This window comes from Nothobranchius furzeri, chromosome 19 (genome assembly GCF_043380555.1).
Source record: "Nothobranchius furzeri strain GRZ-AD chromosome 19, NfurGRZ-RIMD1, whole genome shotgun sequence".
Lineage (NCBI taxonomy): Eukaryota > Metazoa > Chordata > Actinopteri > Cyprinodontiformes > Nothobranchiidae > Nothobranchius > Nothobranchius furzeri.
Window position 1 is genome coordinate 18,504,123 of NC_091759.1, and position 20,492 is coordinate 18,524,614.

Genomic DNA, 20,492 nt, shown 5'->3' on the forward strand with positions numbered 1-20,492 from the left:
TAGGACACATACTATAATATGATATTATTTATACATTTTTAGGACACACACCTTAGTATGATATTATTTATACATTTTTAGGACACATACTGTAGTATGACATTATTTATACATTTTTAGGACACATACTATAGTTTGCAATTATTTTCACATTTTTTAGGACACATACTATAGTATGATATTATTTATAAATTTTGAGGACACATACTATAGTATGATATTATTTTTACATTTTTTGGACACATACTAAAGTATGATATTATTTATACATTTTTAGGACACATACTATAGTATGATATTATTTATACATTTTTAGGACACATACCTTAGTATGATATTATTTATACATTTTTAGGACACATACTATAATATGATATTATTTTTACATTTTTTGGACACATACTAAAGTATGATATTATTTATACATTTTTAGGACACATACTATAGTATGATATTATTTATACATTTTTAGGACTCATACCTTAGTATGATATTATTTATACATTTTTAGGACACATACCTTAGTATGATATTATTTATACATTTTTAGGACACATACTGTAGTATGACATTATTTATACATTTTTAGGACTCATACCTTAGTATGATATTATTTATACATTTTTAGGACACATACCTTAGTATGATATTATTTACACATTTTTAGGACACATACTATAATATGATATTATATATACATTTTTAGGACACATACTATAGTATGATATTATTTTTACATTTTTTGGACACATACTAAAGTATGATATTATTTATACATTTTTAGGACACATACTATAATATGACATTATTTTTACATTTTTAGGACACATACCTTAGTATGATATTATTTATACATTTTTAGGACACATACTATAATATGATATTATTTATACATTTTTAAGGACACATACTATAGTATGCAATTATTTATACATTTTTAGGACACATACTGTAGTATGATATTATTTATACATTTTTAGGACACATACTATAATATGATATTATTTATACATTTTTAGGACACATACTATAGTATGATATTATTTTTACATTTTTTGGACACATACTAAAGTATGATATTATTTATACATTTTTAGGACACATACTGTAGTATGATATTATTTATACATTTTTAGGACACATACTATAATATGATATTATTTATACATTTTTAGGACACATACCTTAGTATGATATTATTTATACATTTTTAGGACACATACTGTAGTATGACATTATTTATACATTTTTAGGACACATACTATAGTATGCAATTATTTTTACATTTTTTAGGACACATACTATAGTATGATATTATTTATAAATTTTGAGGACACATACCTTAGTATGATATTATTTATACATTTTTAGGACACATACTGTAGTATGATATTATTTACACATTTTTAGGACACATACTATAATATGATATTATTTATACATTTTTAGGACACATACCTTAGTATGATATTATTTATACATTTTTAGGACACATACTGTAGTATGACATTATTTATACATTTTTAGGACACATACTATAGTATGCAATTATTTTTACATTTTTTAGGACACATACTATAGTATGATATTATTTATAAATTTTGAGGACACATACTATAGTATGATATTATTTTTACATTTTTTGGACACATACTAAAGTATGATATTATTTATACATTTTTAGGACACATACTATAGTATGATATTATTTATACATTTTTAGGACACATACTATAGTATGATATTATTTATACATTTTTAGGACACATACCTTAGTATGATATTATTTATACATTTTTAGGACACATACCTTAGTATGATATTATTTATACATTTTTAGGACACATACTATAATATGATATTATTTATACATTTTTAGGACACATACCTTAGTATGATATTATTTATACATTTTTAGGACAAATACTATAGTATGATATTATTTTTACATTTTTTGGACACATACTAAAGTATGATATTATTTATACATTTTTAGGACACATACTGTAGTATGATATTATTTATACATTTTTAGGACACATACTATAATATGATATTATTTATACATTTTTAGGACACATACTATAGTATGATATTATTTTTACATTTTTTGGACACATACTAAAGTATGATATTATTTATACATTTTTAGGTCACATACTATAGTATGATATTATTTATACATTTTTAGGACACATACCTTAGTATGATATTATTTATACATTTTTAGGACACATACTATAATATGATATTATTTTAACATTTTTTGGACACATACTAAAGTATGATATTATTTATACATTTTTAGGACACATACTATAGTATGATATTATTTATACATTTTTAGAACACATACCTTAGTATGATATTATTTATACATTTTTAGGACACATACCTTAGTATGATATTATTTATACATTTTTAGGACACATACTATAATATGATATTATTTATACATTTTTAGGACACATACTATAATATGATATTATTTATACATTTTTAGCACACATACTATAGTATGATATTATTTTTACATTTTTTGGACACATACTAAAGTATGATATTATTTATACATTTTTAGGACACATACTAAAGTATGATATTATTTATACATTTTTAGGACACATACCTTAGTATGATATTATTTATACATTTTTAGGACACATACTATAATATGATATTATTTATACATTTTTAGGACACATACCTTTGTATGATATTATTTATACATTTTTAGGACACATACTATAATATGATATTATTTATACCTTTTTAGGACACATACTATAGTATGCAATGATTTATACATTTTTAGGACACATACTATAATATGATATTATTTATATATTTTAGGGACACATACTATAGTATGATATTATTTTTACATTTTTTGGACACATACTAAAGTATGATATTATTTATACATTTTTAGGACACATACCTTAGTATGATATTATTTATACATTTTTAGGACACATACTGTAGTATGATATTATTTATACATTTTTAGGACACATACTATAATATGATATTATTTATACATTTTTAGGACACACACCTTAGTATGATATTATTTATACATTTTTAGGACACATACTGTAGTATGACATTATTTATACATTTTTAGGACACATACTATAGTTTGCAATTATTTTCACATTTTTTAGGACACATACTATAGTATGATATTATTTATAAATTTTGAGGACACATACTATAGTATGATATTATTTTTACATTTTTTGGACACATACTAAAGTATGATATTATTTATACATTTTTAGGACACATACTATAGTATGATATTATTTATACATTTTTAGGACACATACCTTAGTATGATATTATTTATACATTTTTAGGACACATACTATAATATGATATTATTTTTACATTTTTTGGACACATACTAAAGTATGATATTATTTATACATTTTTAGGACACATACTATAGTATGATATTATTTATACATTTTTAGGACTCATACCTTAGTATGATATTATTTATACATTTTTAGGACACATACCTTAGTATGATATTATTTATACATTTTTAGGACACATACTGTAGTATGACATTATTTATACATTTTTAGGACACATACTAAAGTATGATATTATTTATATATTTTAGGGACACATACTATAGTATGATATTATTTTTACATTTTTTGGACACATACTAAAGTATGATATTATTTATACATTTTTAGGACACATACCTTAGTATGATATTATTTATACATTTTTAGGACACATACTGTAGTATGATATTATTTATACATTTTTAGGACACATACTATAATATGATATTATTTATACATTTTTAGGACACACACCTTAGTATGATATTATTTATACATTTTTAGGACACATACTGTAGTATGACATTATTTATACATTTTTAGGACACATACTATAGTTTGCAATTATTTTCACATTTTTTAGGACACATACTATAGTATGATATTATTTATAAATTTTGAGGACACATACTATAGTATGATATTATTTTTACATTTTTTGGACACATACTAAAGTATGATATTATTTATACATTTTTAGGACACATACTATAGTATGATATTATTTATACATTTTTAGGACACATACCTTAGTATGATATTATTTATACATTTTTAGGACACATACTATAATATGATATTATTTTTACATTTTTTGGACACATACTAAAGTATGATATTATTTATACATTTTTAGGACACATACTATAGTATGATATTATTTATACATTTTTAGGACTCATACCTTAGTATGATATTATTTATACATTTTTAGGACACATACCTTAGTATGATATTATTTATACATTTTTAGGACACATACTGTAGTATGACATTATTTATACATTTTTAGGACACATACTATAGTATGCAATTATTTTTACATTTTTTAGGACACATACTATAGTATGATATTATTTATAAATTTTGAGGACACATACTATAGTATGATATTATTTTTACATTTTTTGGACACATACTAAAGTATGATATTATTTATACATTTTTAGGACACATACTATAGTATGATATTATTTATACATTTTTAGGACACATACCTTAGTATGATATTATTTATACATTTTTAGGACACATACCTTAGTATGATATTATTTATACATTTTTAGGACACATACTATAATATGATATTATTTATACATTTTTAGGACACATACTATAGTATGCAATTATTTATACATTTTTAGGACACATACTGTAGTATGATATTATTTATACATTTTTAGGACACATACTATGATATGATATTATTTATACATTTTTAGGACACATACTATAGTATGATATTATTTTTACATTTTTTGGACACATACTAAAGTATGATATTATTTATACATTTTTAGGACACATACCTTAGTATGATATTATTTATACATTTTTAGGACACATACTATAATATGATATTATTTATACATTTTTAGGACACATACCTTAGTATGATATTATTTATACATTTTAGGACACATACTATAATATGATATTATTTATACATTTTTAGGACACATACTGTAGTATGATATCATTTATACATTTTTAGGACACATACTATAATATGATATTATTTATACATTTTTAGGACACATACTATAGTATGATATTATTTTTGATTTTTTTGGACACATACTAAAGTATGATATTATTTATACATTTTTAGGACACATACCTTAGTATGATATTATTTATACATTTTTAGGACACATACTGTAATATGACATTATTTATACATTATTAGGACACATACTATAGTATGCAATTTTTTTACATTTTTTAGGACACATACTATAGTATGATATTATTTATAAATTTTAAAACACATACTATAGTATGATATTATTTTTACATTTTTTGGACACATACTAAAGTATGATATTGTTTATACATTTTTAGGACACATACTATAGTATGATATTATTTATACATTTTTAGGACACATACCTTAGTATTATATTATTTATACATTTTTAGGACACATACCTTAGTATGATATTATTTATACATTTTTAGGACACATAGTATAGTATGCAATTTTTTTAACATTTTTTAGGACACATACTATAGTATGATATTATTTATACATTTTTAGGACACATACCTTAGTATGATATTATTGATACATTTTTAGGACACATACTATAATATGATATTATTTATACATTTTTAGGACACATACTATAATATGATATTATTTATACATTTTTAGGACACATACCTTAGTATGATATTATTTATACATTTTTAGGACACATACTATAGTATGATATTATTTTCACATTTTTTGGACACATACTATAGTATGATATTATTTATAAATTTTGAGGACACATACTATAGTATGATATTATTTTTACATTTTTTGGACACATACTAAAGTATGATATTATTTATACATTTTTAGGACACATACTATAGTATGATATTATTTATACATTTTTAGGACACATACCTTAGTATGATATTATTTATACATTTTTAGGACACATACCTTAGTATGATATTATTTATACATTTTTAGGACACATACTATAATATGATATTATTTATACATTTTTAGGACACATACTATAGTATGCAATTATTTATACATTTTTAGGACACATACTGTAGTATGATATTATTTATACATTTTTAGGACACATACTATGATATGATATTATTTATACATTTTTAGGACACATACTATAGTATGATATTATTTTTACATTTTTTGGACACATACTAAAGTATGATATTATTTATACATTTTTAGGACACATACCTTAGTATGATATTATTTATACATTTTTAGGACACATACTATAATATGATATTATTTATACATTTTTAGGACACATACCTTAGTATGATATTATTTATACATTTTAGGACACATACTATAATATGATATTATTTATACATTTTTAGGACACATACTGTAGTATGATATTATTTATACATTTTTAGGACACATACTATAATATGATATTATTTATACATTTTTAGGACACATACTATAGTATGATATTATTTTTGATTTTTTTGGACACATACTAAAGTATGATATTATTTATACATTTTTAGGACACATACCTTAGTATGATATTATTTATACATTTTTAGGACACATACTGTAATATGACATTATTTATACATTATTAGGACACATACTATAGTATGCAATTTTTTTACATTTTTTAGGACACATACTATAGTATGATATTATTTATAAATTTTAAAACACATACTATAGTATGATATTATTTTTACATTTTTTGGACACATACTAAAGTATGATATTATTTATACATTTTTAGGACACATACTATAGTATGATATTATTTATACATTTTTAGGACACATACCTTAGTATTATATTATTTATACATTTTTAGGACACATACCTTAGTATGATATTATTTATACATTTTTAGGACACATAGTATAGTATGCAATTTTTTTAACATTTTTTAGGACACATACTATAGTATGATATTATTTATACATTTTTAGGACACATACCTTAGTATGATATTATTGATACATTTTTAGGACACATACTATAATATGATATTATTTATACATTTTTAGGACACATACTATAATATGATATTATTTATACATTTTTAGGACACATACCTTAGTATGATATTATTTATACATTTTTAGGACACATACTATAGTATGATATTATTTTTACATTTTTTGGACACATACTAAAGTATGATATTATTTATACATTTTTAGGACACATACTAAAGTATGATATTATTTATACATTTTTAGGACACATACTATAATATGATATTATTTATACATTTTTAGGACACATACTATAGTATGATATTATTTTTACATTTTTTGGACACATACTAAAGTATGATATTAATTATACATTTTTAGGTCACATACTATAGTATGATATTATTTATACATTTTTAGGACACATACCTTAGTATGATATTATTTATACATTTTTAGGACACATACTATAATATGATATTATTTTAACATTTTTTGGACACATACTAAAGTATGATATTATTTATACATTTTTAGGACACATACTATAGTATGATATTATTTATACATTTTTAGGACACATACCTTAGTATGATATTATTTATACATTTTTAGGACACATACCTTAGTATGATATTATTTATACATTTTTAGGACACATACTATAATATGATATTATTTATACATTTTTAGGACACATACTATATTATGATATTATTTATACATTTTTAGCACACATACTATAGTATGATATTATTTTTACATTTTTTGGACACATACTAAAGTATGATATTATTTATACATTTTTAGGACACATACTAAAGTATGATATTATTTATACATTTTTAGGACACATACCTTAGTATGATATTATTTATACATTTTTAGGACACATACTATAATATGATATTATTTATACATTTTTAGGACACATACCTTTGTATGATATTATTTATACATTTTTAGGACACGTACTATAATATGATATTATTTATACATTTTAGGGACACATACTATAGTATGATATTATTTTTACATTTTTTGGACACATACTAAAGTATGATATTATTTATACATTTTTAGGACACATACCTTAGTATGATATTATTTATACATTTTTAGGACACATACTGTAGTATGATATTATTTATAAATTTTTAGGACACATACTATAATATGATATTATTTATACATTTTTAGGACACACACCTTAGTATGATATTATTTATACATTTTTAGGACACATACTGTAGTATGACATTATTTATACATTTTTAGGACACATACTATAGTTTGCAATTATTTTCACATTTTTTAGGACACATACTATAGTATGATATTATTTATAAATTTTGAGGACACATACTATAGTATGATATTATTTTTACATTTTTTGGACACATACTAAAGTATGATATTATTTATACATTTTTAGGACACATACCTTAGTATGGTATTATTTATACATTTTTAGGACACATACTATAATATGATATTATTTATACATTTTTAGGACACACACCTTAGTATGATATTATTTATACATTTTTAGGACACATACTGTAGTATGACATTATTTATACATTTTTAGGACACATACTATAGTTTGCAATTATTTTCACATTTTTTAGGACACATACTATAGTATGATATTATTTATAAATTTTGAGGACACATACTATAGTATGATATTATTTTTACATTTTTTGGACACATACTAAAGTATGATATTATTTATACATTTTTAGGACACATACTATAGTATGATATTATTTATACATTTTTAGGACACATACCTTAGTATGATATTATTTATACATTTTTAGGACACATACTATAATATGATATTATTTTTACATTTTTTGGACACATACTAAAGTATGATATTATTTATACATTTTTAGGACACATACTAATGTATGATATTATTTATACATTTTTAGGACTCATACCTTAGTATGATATTATTTATACATTTTTAGGACACATACCTTAGTATGATATTATTTATACATTTTTAGGACACATACTATAATATGATATTATATATACATTTTTAGGACACATACTATAGTATGATATTATTTTTACATTTTTTGGACACATACTAAGGTATGATATTATTTATACATTTTTATGACACATACTATAATATGACATTATTTTTACATTTTTAGGACACATACCTTAGTATGATATTATTTATACATTTTTAGGACACATACTATAATATGATATTATTTATACATTTTTAGGACACATACTATAGTATGCAATTATTTATACATTTTTAGGACACATACTGTAGTATGATATTATTTATACATTTTTAGGACACATACTATAATATGATATTATTTATACATTTTTAGGACACATACTATAGTATGATATTATTTATACATTTTTAGGACACATACTAAAGTATGATATTATTTATACATTTTTAGGACACATACTGTAGTATGATATTATTTATACATTTTTAGGACACATACTATAATATGATATTATTTATACATTTTTAGGACACATACCTTAGTATGATATTATTTATACATTTTTAGGACACATACTGTAGTATGACATTATTTATACATTTTTAGGACACATACTATAGTATGCAATTATTTTACATTTTTTAGGACACATACTATAGTATGATATTATTTATAAATTTTGAGGACACATACTATATTATGATATTATTTTTACATTTTTTGGACACATACTAAAGTATGATATTATTTATACATTTTTAGGACACATACTATAGTATGATATTATTTATACATTTTTAGGACACATACCTTAGTATGATATTATTTATACATTTTTAGGACACATACCTGAGTATGATATTATTTATACATTTTTAGGACACATACTATAATATGATATTATTTATACATTTTTAGGACACATACTATAGTATGCAATTATTTATACATTTTTAGGACACATACTGTAGTATGATATTATTTATACATTTTTAGGACACATACTATAGTATGATATTATTTTTACATTTTTTGGACACATACTAAAGTATTATTATTTATACATTTTTAGGACACATACCTTAGTATGATATTATTTATACATTTTAGGACACATACTATAATATGATATTATTTATACATTTTTAGGACACATACTGTAGTATGATATTATTTATACATTTTTAGGACACATACTATAATATGATATTATTTATACATTTTTAGGACACATACTATAGTATGATATTATTTTTACATTTTTTGGACACATACTAAAGTATGATATTATTTATACATTTTTAGGACACATACTGTAGTATGATATTATTTATACATTTTTAGGACACATACTATAATATGATATTATTTATACATTTTTAGGACACATACTATAGTATGATATTATTTTTACATTTTTTGGACACATACTAAAGTATGATATTATTTATACATTTTTAGGTCACATACTATAGTATGATATTATTTATACATTTTTAGGACACATACCTTAGTATGATATTATTTATACATTTTTAGGACACATACTATAATATGATATTATTTTAACATTTTTTGGACACATACTAAAGTATGATATTATTTATACATTTTTAGGACACATACTATAGTATGATATTATTTATACATTTTTAGGACACATACCTTAGTATGATATTATTTATACATTTTTAGGACACATACCTTAGTATGATATTATTTATACATTTTTAGGACACATACTATAATATGATATTATTTATACATTTTTAGGACACATACTATAATATGATATTATTTATACATTTTTAGCACACATACTATAGTATGATATTATTTTTACATTTTTTGGACACATACTAAAGTATGATATTATTTATACATTTTTAGGACACATACTAAAGTATGATATTATTTATACATTTTTAGGACACATACCTTAGTATATTATTTATACATTTTTAGGACACATACCTTAGTATGATATTATTTATACATTTTTAGGACACATACTATAATATGATATTATTTATACATTTTTAGGACACATACTATAGTATGCAATTATTTATACATTTTTAGGACACATACTGTAGTATGATATTATTTATACATTTTTAGGACACATACTATAATATGATATTATTTATACATTTTTAGGACACATACTATAGTATGATATTATTTATACATTTTTAGGACACATACTAAAGTATGATATTATTTATACATTTTTAGGACACATACTGTAGTATGATATTATTTATACATTTTTAGGACACATACTATAATATGATATTATTTATACATTTTTAGGACACATACCTTAGTATGATATTATTTATACATTTTTAGGACACATACTGTAGTATGACATTATTTATACATTTTTAGGACACATACTATAGTATGCAATTATTTTACATTTTTTAGGACACATACTATAGTATGATATTATTTATAAATTTTGAGGACACATACTATATTATGATATTATTTTTACATTTTTTGGACACATACTAAAGTATGATATTATTTATACATTTTTAGGACACATACTATAGTATGATATTATTTATACATTTTTAGGACACATACCTTAGTATGATATTATTTATACATTTTTAGGACACATACCTGAGTATGATATTATTTATACATTTTTAGGACACATACTATAATATGATATTATTTATACATTTTTAGGACACATACTATAGTATGCAATTATTTATACATTTTTAGGACACATACTGTAGTATGATATTATTTATACATTTTTAGGACACATACTATAGTATGATATTATTTTTACATTTTTTGGACACATACTAAAGTATTATTATTTATACATTTTTAGGACACATACCTTAGTATGATATTATTTATACATTTTTAGGACACATACTATAATATGATATTATTTATACATTTTTAGGACACATACCTTAGTATGATATTATTTATACATTTTAGGACACATACTATAATATGATATTATTTATACATTTTTAGGACACATACTGTAGTATGATATTATTTATACATTTTTAGGACACATACTATAATATGATATTATTTATACATTTTTAGGACACATACTATAGTATGATATTATTTTTACATTTTTTGGACACATACTAAAGTATGATATTATTTATACATTTTTAGGACACATACTGTAGTATGATATTATTTATACATTTTTAGGACACATACTATAATATGATATTATTTATACATTTTTAGGACACATACTATAGTATGATATTATTTTTACATTTTTTGGACACATACTAAAGTATGATATTATTTATACATTTTTAGGTCACATACTATAATATGATATTATTTATACATTTTTAGGACACATACCTTAGTATGATATTATTTATACATTTTTAGGACACATACTATAATATGATATTATTTTAACATTTTTTGGACACATACTAAAGTATGATATTATTTATACATTTTTAGGACACATACTATAGTATGATATTATTTATACATTTTTAGGACACATACCTTAGTATGATATTATTTATACATTTTTAGGACACATACCTTACTATGATATTATTTATACATTTTTAGGACACATACTATAATATGATATTATTTATACATTTTTAGGACACATACTATAATATGATATTATTTATACATTTTTAGCACACATACTATAGTATGATATTATTTTTACATTTTTTGGACACATACTAAAGTATGATATTATTTATACATTTTTAGGACACATACTAAAGTATGATATTATTTATACATTTTTAGGACACATACCTTAGTATATTATTTATACATTTTTAGGACACATACTATAATATGATATTATTTATACATTTTTGGGGCACATACCTTTGTATGATATTATTTATAAATTTTTAGGACACATACTATAATATGATATTATTTATACATTTTTAGGACACATACTATAGTATGCAATTATTTATACATTTTTAGGACACATACTGTAGTATGATATTATTTATACATTTTTTAGGATACATACCTTAGTATGATATTATTTATACATTTTTAGGACACATACTGTAGTATGACATTATTTATACATTTTTAGGACACATACTATAGTATGCAATTATTTTTACATTTTTTAGGACACATACTATAGTATGATATTATTTATAAATTTTGAGGACACATACCTTAGTATGATATTATTTATACATTTTTAGGACACATACCTTAGTATGATATTATTTATACATTTTTAGGACACATACTATAATATGATATTATTTTAACATTTTTTGGACACATACTAAAGTATGATATTATTTATACATTTTTAGGACACATACTATAGTATGATATTATTTATACATTTTTAGGACACATACCTTAGTATGATATTATTTATACATTTTTAGGACACATACCTTAGTATGATATTATTTATACATTTTTAGGACACATACTATAATATGATATTATTTATACATTTTTAGGACACATACTATAATATGATATTATTTATACATTTTTAGCACACATACTATAGTATGATATTATTTTTACATTTTTTGGACACATACTAAAGTATGATATTATTTATACATTTTTAGGACACATACTAAAGTATGATATTATTTATACATTTTTAGGACACATACCTTAGTATATTATTTATACATTTTTAGGACACATACTATAATATGATATTATTTATACATTTTTAGGGCACATACCTTTGTATGATATTATTTATAAATTTTTAGGACACATACTATAATATGATATTATTTATACATTTTTAGGACACATACTATAGTATGCAATTATTTATACATTTTTAGGACACATACTGTAGTATGATATTATTTATACATTTTTTAGGATACATACCTTAGTATGATATTATTTATACATTTTTAGGACACATACTTTAGTATGACATTATTTATACATTTTTAGGACACATACTATAGTATGCAATTATTTTTACATTTTTTAGGACACATACTATAGTATGATATTATTTATAAATTTTGAGGACACATACCTTAGTATGATATTATTTATACATTTTTAGGACACATACTGTAGTATGATATTATTTACACATTTTTAGGACACATACTATAATATGATATTATTTATACATTTTTAGGACACATACCTTAGTATGATATTATTTATACATTTTTAGGACACATACTGTAGTATGACATTATTTATACATTTTTAGGACACATACTATAGTATGCAATTATTTTTACATTTTTTAGGACACATACTATAGTATGATATTATTTATAAATTTTGAGGACACATACTATAGTATGATATTATTTTTACATTTTTTGGACACATACTAAAGTATGATATTATTTATACATTTTTAGGACACATACTATAGTATGATATTATTTATACATTTTTAGGACACATACCTTAGTATGATATTATTTATACATTTTTAGGACACATACCTTAGTATGATATTATTTATACATTTTTAGGACACATACTATAATATGATATTATTTATACATTTTTAGGACACATACTATAATATGATATTATTTATACATTTTTAGGACACATACCTTAGTATGATATTATTTATACATTTTAGGACACATACTATAATATGATATTATTTATACATTTTTAGGACACATACTGTAGTATGATATTATTTATACATTTTTAGGACACATACTATAATATGATATTATTTATACATTTTTAGGACACATACTATAGTATGATATTATTTTTGATTTTTTTGGACACAAACTAAAGTATGATATTATTTATACATTTTTAGGACACATACCTTAGTATGATATTATTTATACATTTTTAGGACACATACTGTAATATGACATTATTTATACATTATTAGGACACATACTATAGTATGCAATTTTTTTACATTTTTTAGGACACATACTATAGTATGATATTGTTTATAAATTTTAAAACACATACTATAGTATGATATTATTTTTACATTTTTTGGACACATACTAAAGTATGATATTATTTATACATTTTTAGGACACATACTATAGTATGATATTATTTATACATTTTTAGGACACATACCTTAGTATTATATTATTTATACATTTTTAGGACACATACCTTAGTATGATATTATTTATACATTTTTAGGACACATAGTATAGTATGCAATTTTTTTTAACATTTTTTAGGACACATACTATAGTATGATATTATTTATACATTTTTAGGACACATACCTTAGTATGATATTATTTATACATTTTTAGGACACATACCTTAGTATGATATTATTTATACATTTTTAGGACACATACTATAATATGATATTATTTATACATTTTTAGGACACATACCTTAGTATGATATTATTTATACATTTTTAGGACACATACTATAGTATGATATTATTTTTAGATTTTTTGGACACATACTAAAGTATGATATTATTTATACATTTTTAGGACACATACTGTAGTATGATATTATTTATACATTTTTAGGACACATACTATAATATGATATTATTTATACATTTTTAGGACACATACTATAGTATGATATTATTTTTACATTTTTTGGACACATACTAAAGTATGATATTATTTATACATTTTTAGGTCACATACTATAGTATGATATTATTTATACATTTTTAGGACACATACCTTAGTATGATATTATTTATACATTTTTAGGACACATACTATAATATGATATTATTTTAACATTTTTTGGACACATACTAAAGTATGATATTATTTATACATTTTTAGGACACATACTATAGTATGATATTATTTATACATTTTTAGGACACATACCTTAGTATGATATTATTTATACATTTTTAGGACACATACCTTAGTATGATATTATTTATACATTTTTAGGACACATACTATAATATGATATTATTTATACATTTTTAGGACACATACTATAATATGATATTATTTATACATTTTTAGCACACATACTATAGTATGATATTATTTTTACATTTTTTGGACACATACTAAAGTATGATATTATTTATACATTTTTAGGACACATACTAAAGTATGATATTATTTATACATTTTTAGGACACATACCTTAGAATGATATTATTTATACATTTTTAGGACACATACTATAATATGATATTATTTATACATTTTTAGGACACATACCTTTGTATGATATTATTTATACATTTTTAGGACACGTACTATAATATGATATTATTTATACATTTTAGGGACACATACTATAGTATGATATTATTTTTACATTTTTTGGACACATACTAAAGTATGATATTATTTATACATTTTTAGGACACATACCTTAGTATGATATTATTTATACATTTTTAGGACACATACTGTAGTATGATATTATTTATACATTTTTAGGACACATACTATAATATGATATTATTTATACATTTTTAGGACACACACCTTAGTATGATATTATTTATACATTTTTAGGACACATACTGTAGTATGACATTATTTATACATTTTTAGGACACATAGTATAGTATGCAATTTTTTTTAACATTTTTTAGGACACATACTATAGTATGATATTATTTATACATTTTTAGGACACATACCTTAGTATGATATTATTTATACATTTTTAGGACACATACCTTAGTATGATATTATTTATACATTTTTAGGACACATACTATAATATGATATTATTTATACATTTTTAGGACACATACCTTAGTATGATATTATTTATACATTTTTAGGACACATACTATAGTATGATATTATTTTTAGATTTTTTGGACACATACTAAAGTATGATATTATTTATACATTTTTAGGACACATACTGTAGTATGATATTATTTATACATTTTTAGGACACATACTATAATATGATATTATTTATACATTTTTAGGACACATACTATAGTATGATATTATTTTTACATTTTTTGGACACATACTAAAGTATGATATTATTTATACATTTTTAGGTCACATACTATAGTATGATATTATTTATACATTTTTAGGACACATACCTTAGTATGATATTATTTATACATTTTTAGGACACATACTATAATATGATATTATTTTAACATTTTTTGGACACATACTAAAGTATGATATTATTTATACATTTTTAGGACACATACTATAGTATGATATTATTTATACATTTTTAGGACACATACCTTAGTATGATATTATTTATACATTTTTAGGACACATACCTTAGTATGATATTATTTATACATTTTTAGGACACATACTATAATATGATATTATTTATACATTTTTAGGACACATACTATAATATGATATTATTTATACATTTTTAGCACACATACTATAGTATGATATTATTTTTACATTTTTTGGACACATACTAAAGTATGATATTATTTATACATTTTTAGGACACATACTAAAGTATGATATTATTTATACATTTTTAGGACACATACCTTAGAATGATATTATTTATACATTTTTAGGACACATACTATAATATGATATTATTTATACATTTTTAGGACACATACCTTTGTATGATATTATTTATACATTTTTAGGACACGTACTATAATATGATATTATTTATACATTTTAGGGACACATACTATAGTATGATATTATTTTTACATTTTTTGGACACATACTAAAGTATGATATTATTTATACATTTTTAGGACACATACCTTAGTATGATATTATTTATACATTTTTAGGACACATACTGTAGTATGATATTATTTATACATTTTTAGGACACATACTATAATATGATATTATTTATACATTTTTAGGACACACACCTTAGTATGATATTATTTATACATTTTTAGGACACATACTGTAGTATGACATTATTTATACATTTTTAGGACACATACTATAGTTTGCAATTATTTTCACATTTTTTAGGACACATACTATAGTATGATATTATTTTTACATTTTTTGGACACATACTAAAGTATGATATTATTTATACATTTTTAGGACACATACCTTAGTATGGTATTATTTATACATTTTTAGGACACATACTATAATATGATATTATTTATACATTTTTAGGACACACACCTTAGTATGATATTATTTATACATTTTTAGGACACATACTGTAGTATGACATTATTTATACTTTTTTAGGACACATACTATAGTTTGCAATTATTTTCACATTTTTTAGGACACATACTATAGTATGATATTATTTATAAATTTTGAGGACACATACTATAGTATGATATTATTTTTACATTTTTTGGACACATACTAAAGTATGATATTATTTATACATTTTTAGGACACATACTATAGTATGATATTATTTATACATTTTTAGGACACATACCTTAGTATGATATTATTTATACATTTTTAGGACACATACTATAATATGATATTATTTTTACATTTTTTGGACACATACTAAAGTATGATATTATTTATACATTTTTAGCACACATACTATAGTATGATATTATTTTTACATTTTTTGGACACATACTAAAGTATGATATTATTTATACATTTTTAGGACACATACTAAAGTATGATATTATTTATACATTTTTAGGACACATACCTTAGTATGATATTATTTATACATTTTTAGGACACATACTATAATATGATATTATTTATACATTTTTAGGGCACATACCTTTGTATGATATTATTTATAAATTTTTAGGACACATACTATAATATGATATTATTTATACATTTTTAGGACACATACTATAGTATGCAATTATTTATACATTTTTAGGACACATACTGTAGTATGATATTATTTATACATTTTTTAGGATACATACCTTAGTATGATATTATTTATACATTTTTAGGACACATACTGTAGTATGACATTATTTATACATTTTTAGGACACATACTATAGTATGCAATTATTTTTACATTTTTTAGGACACATACTATAGTATGATATTATTTATAAATTTTGAGGACACATACCTTAGTATGATATTATTTATACATTTTTAGGACACATACTGTAGTATGATATTATTTACACATTTTTAGGACACATACTATAATATGATATTATTTATACATTTTTAGGACACATACCTTAGTATGATATTATTTATACATTTTTAGGACACATACTGTAGTATGACATTATTTATACATTTTTAGGACACATACTATAGTATGCAATTATTTTTACATTTTTTAGGACACATACTATAGTATGATATTATTTATAAATTTTGAGGACACATACTATAGTATGATATTATTTTTACATTTTTTGGACACATACTAAAGTATGATATTATTTATAAATTTTTAGGACACATACTATAGTATGATATTATTTATACATTTTTAGGACACATACCTTAGTATGATATTATTTATACATTTTTAGGACACATACCTGAGTATGATATTATTTATACATTTTTAGGACACATACTATAATATGATATTATTTATACATTTTTAGGACACATACTATAGTATGCAATTATTTATACATTTTTAGGACACATACTGTAGTATGATATTATTTATACATTTTTAGGACACATACTATAGTATGATATTATTTTTACATTTTTTGGACACATACTAAAGTATTATTATTTATACATTTTTAGGACACATACCTTAGTATGATATTATTTATACATTTTTAGGACACATACTATAATATGATATTATTTATACATTTTTAGGACACATACCTTAGTATGATATTATTTATACATTTTAGGACACATACTATAATATGATATTATTTATACATTTTTAGGACACATACTGTAGTATGATATTATTTATACATTTTTAGGACACATACTATAATATGATATTATTTATACATTTTTAGGACACATACTATAGTATGATATTATTTTTACATTTTTTGGACACATACTAAAGTATGATATTATTTATACATTTTTAGGACACATACTGTAGTATGATATTATTTATACATTTTTAGGACACATACTATAATATGATATTATTTATACATTTTTAGGACACATACTATAGTATGATATTATTTTTACATTTTTTGGACACATACTAAAGTATGATATTATTTATACATTTTTAGGTCACATACTATAGTATGATATTATTTATACATTTTTAGGACACATACCTTAGTATGATATTATTTATACATTTTTAGGACACATACTATAATATGATATTATTTTAACATTTTTTGGACACATACTAAAGTATGATATTATTTATACATTTTTAGGACACATACTATAGTATGATATTATTTATACATTTTTAGGACACATACCTTAGTATGATATTATTTATACATTTTTAGGACACATACCTTAGTATGATATTATTTATACATTTTTAGGACACATACTATAATATGATATTATTTATACATTTTTAGGACACATACTATA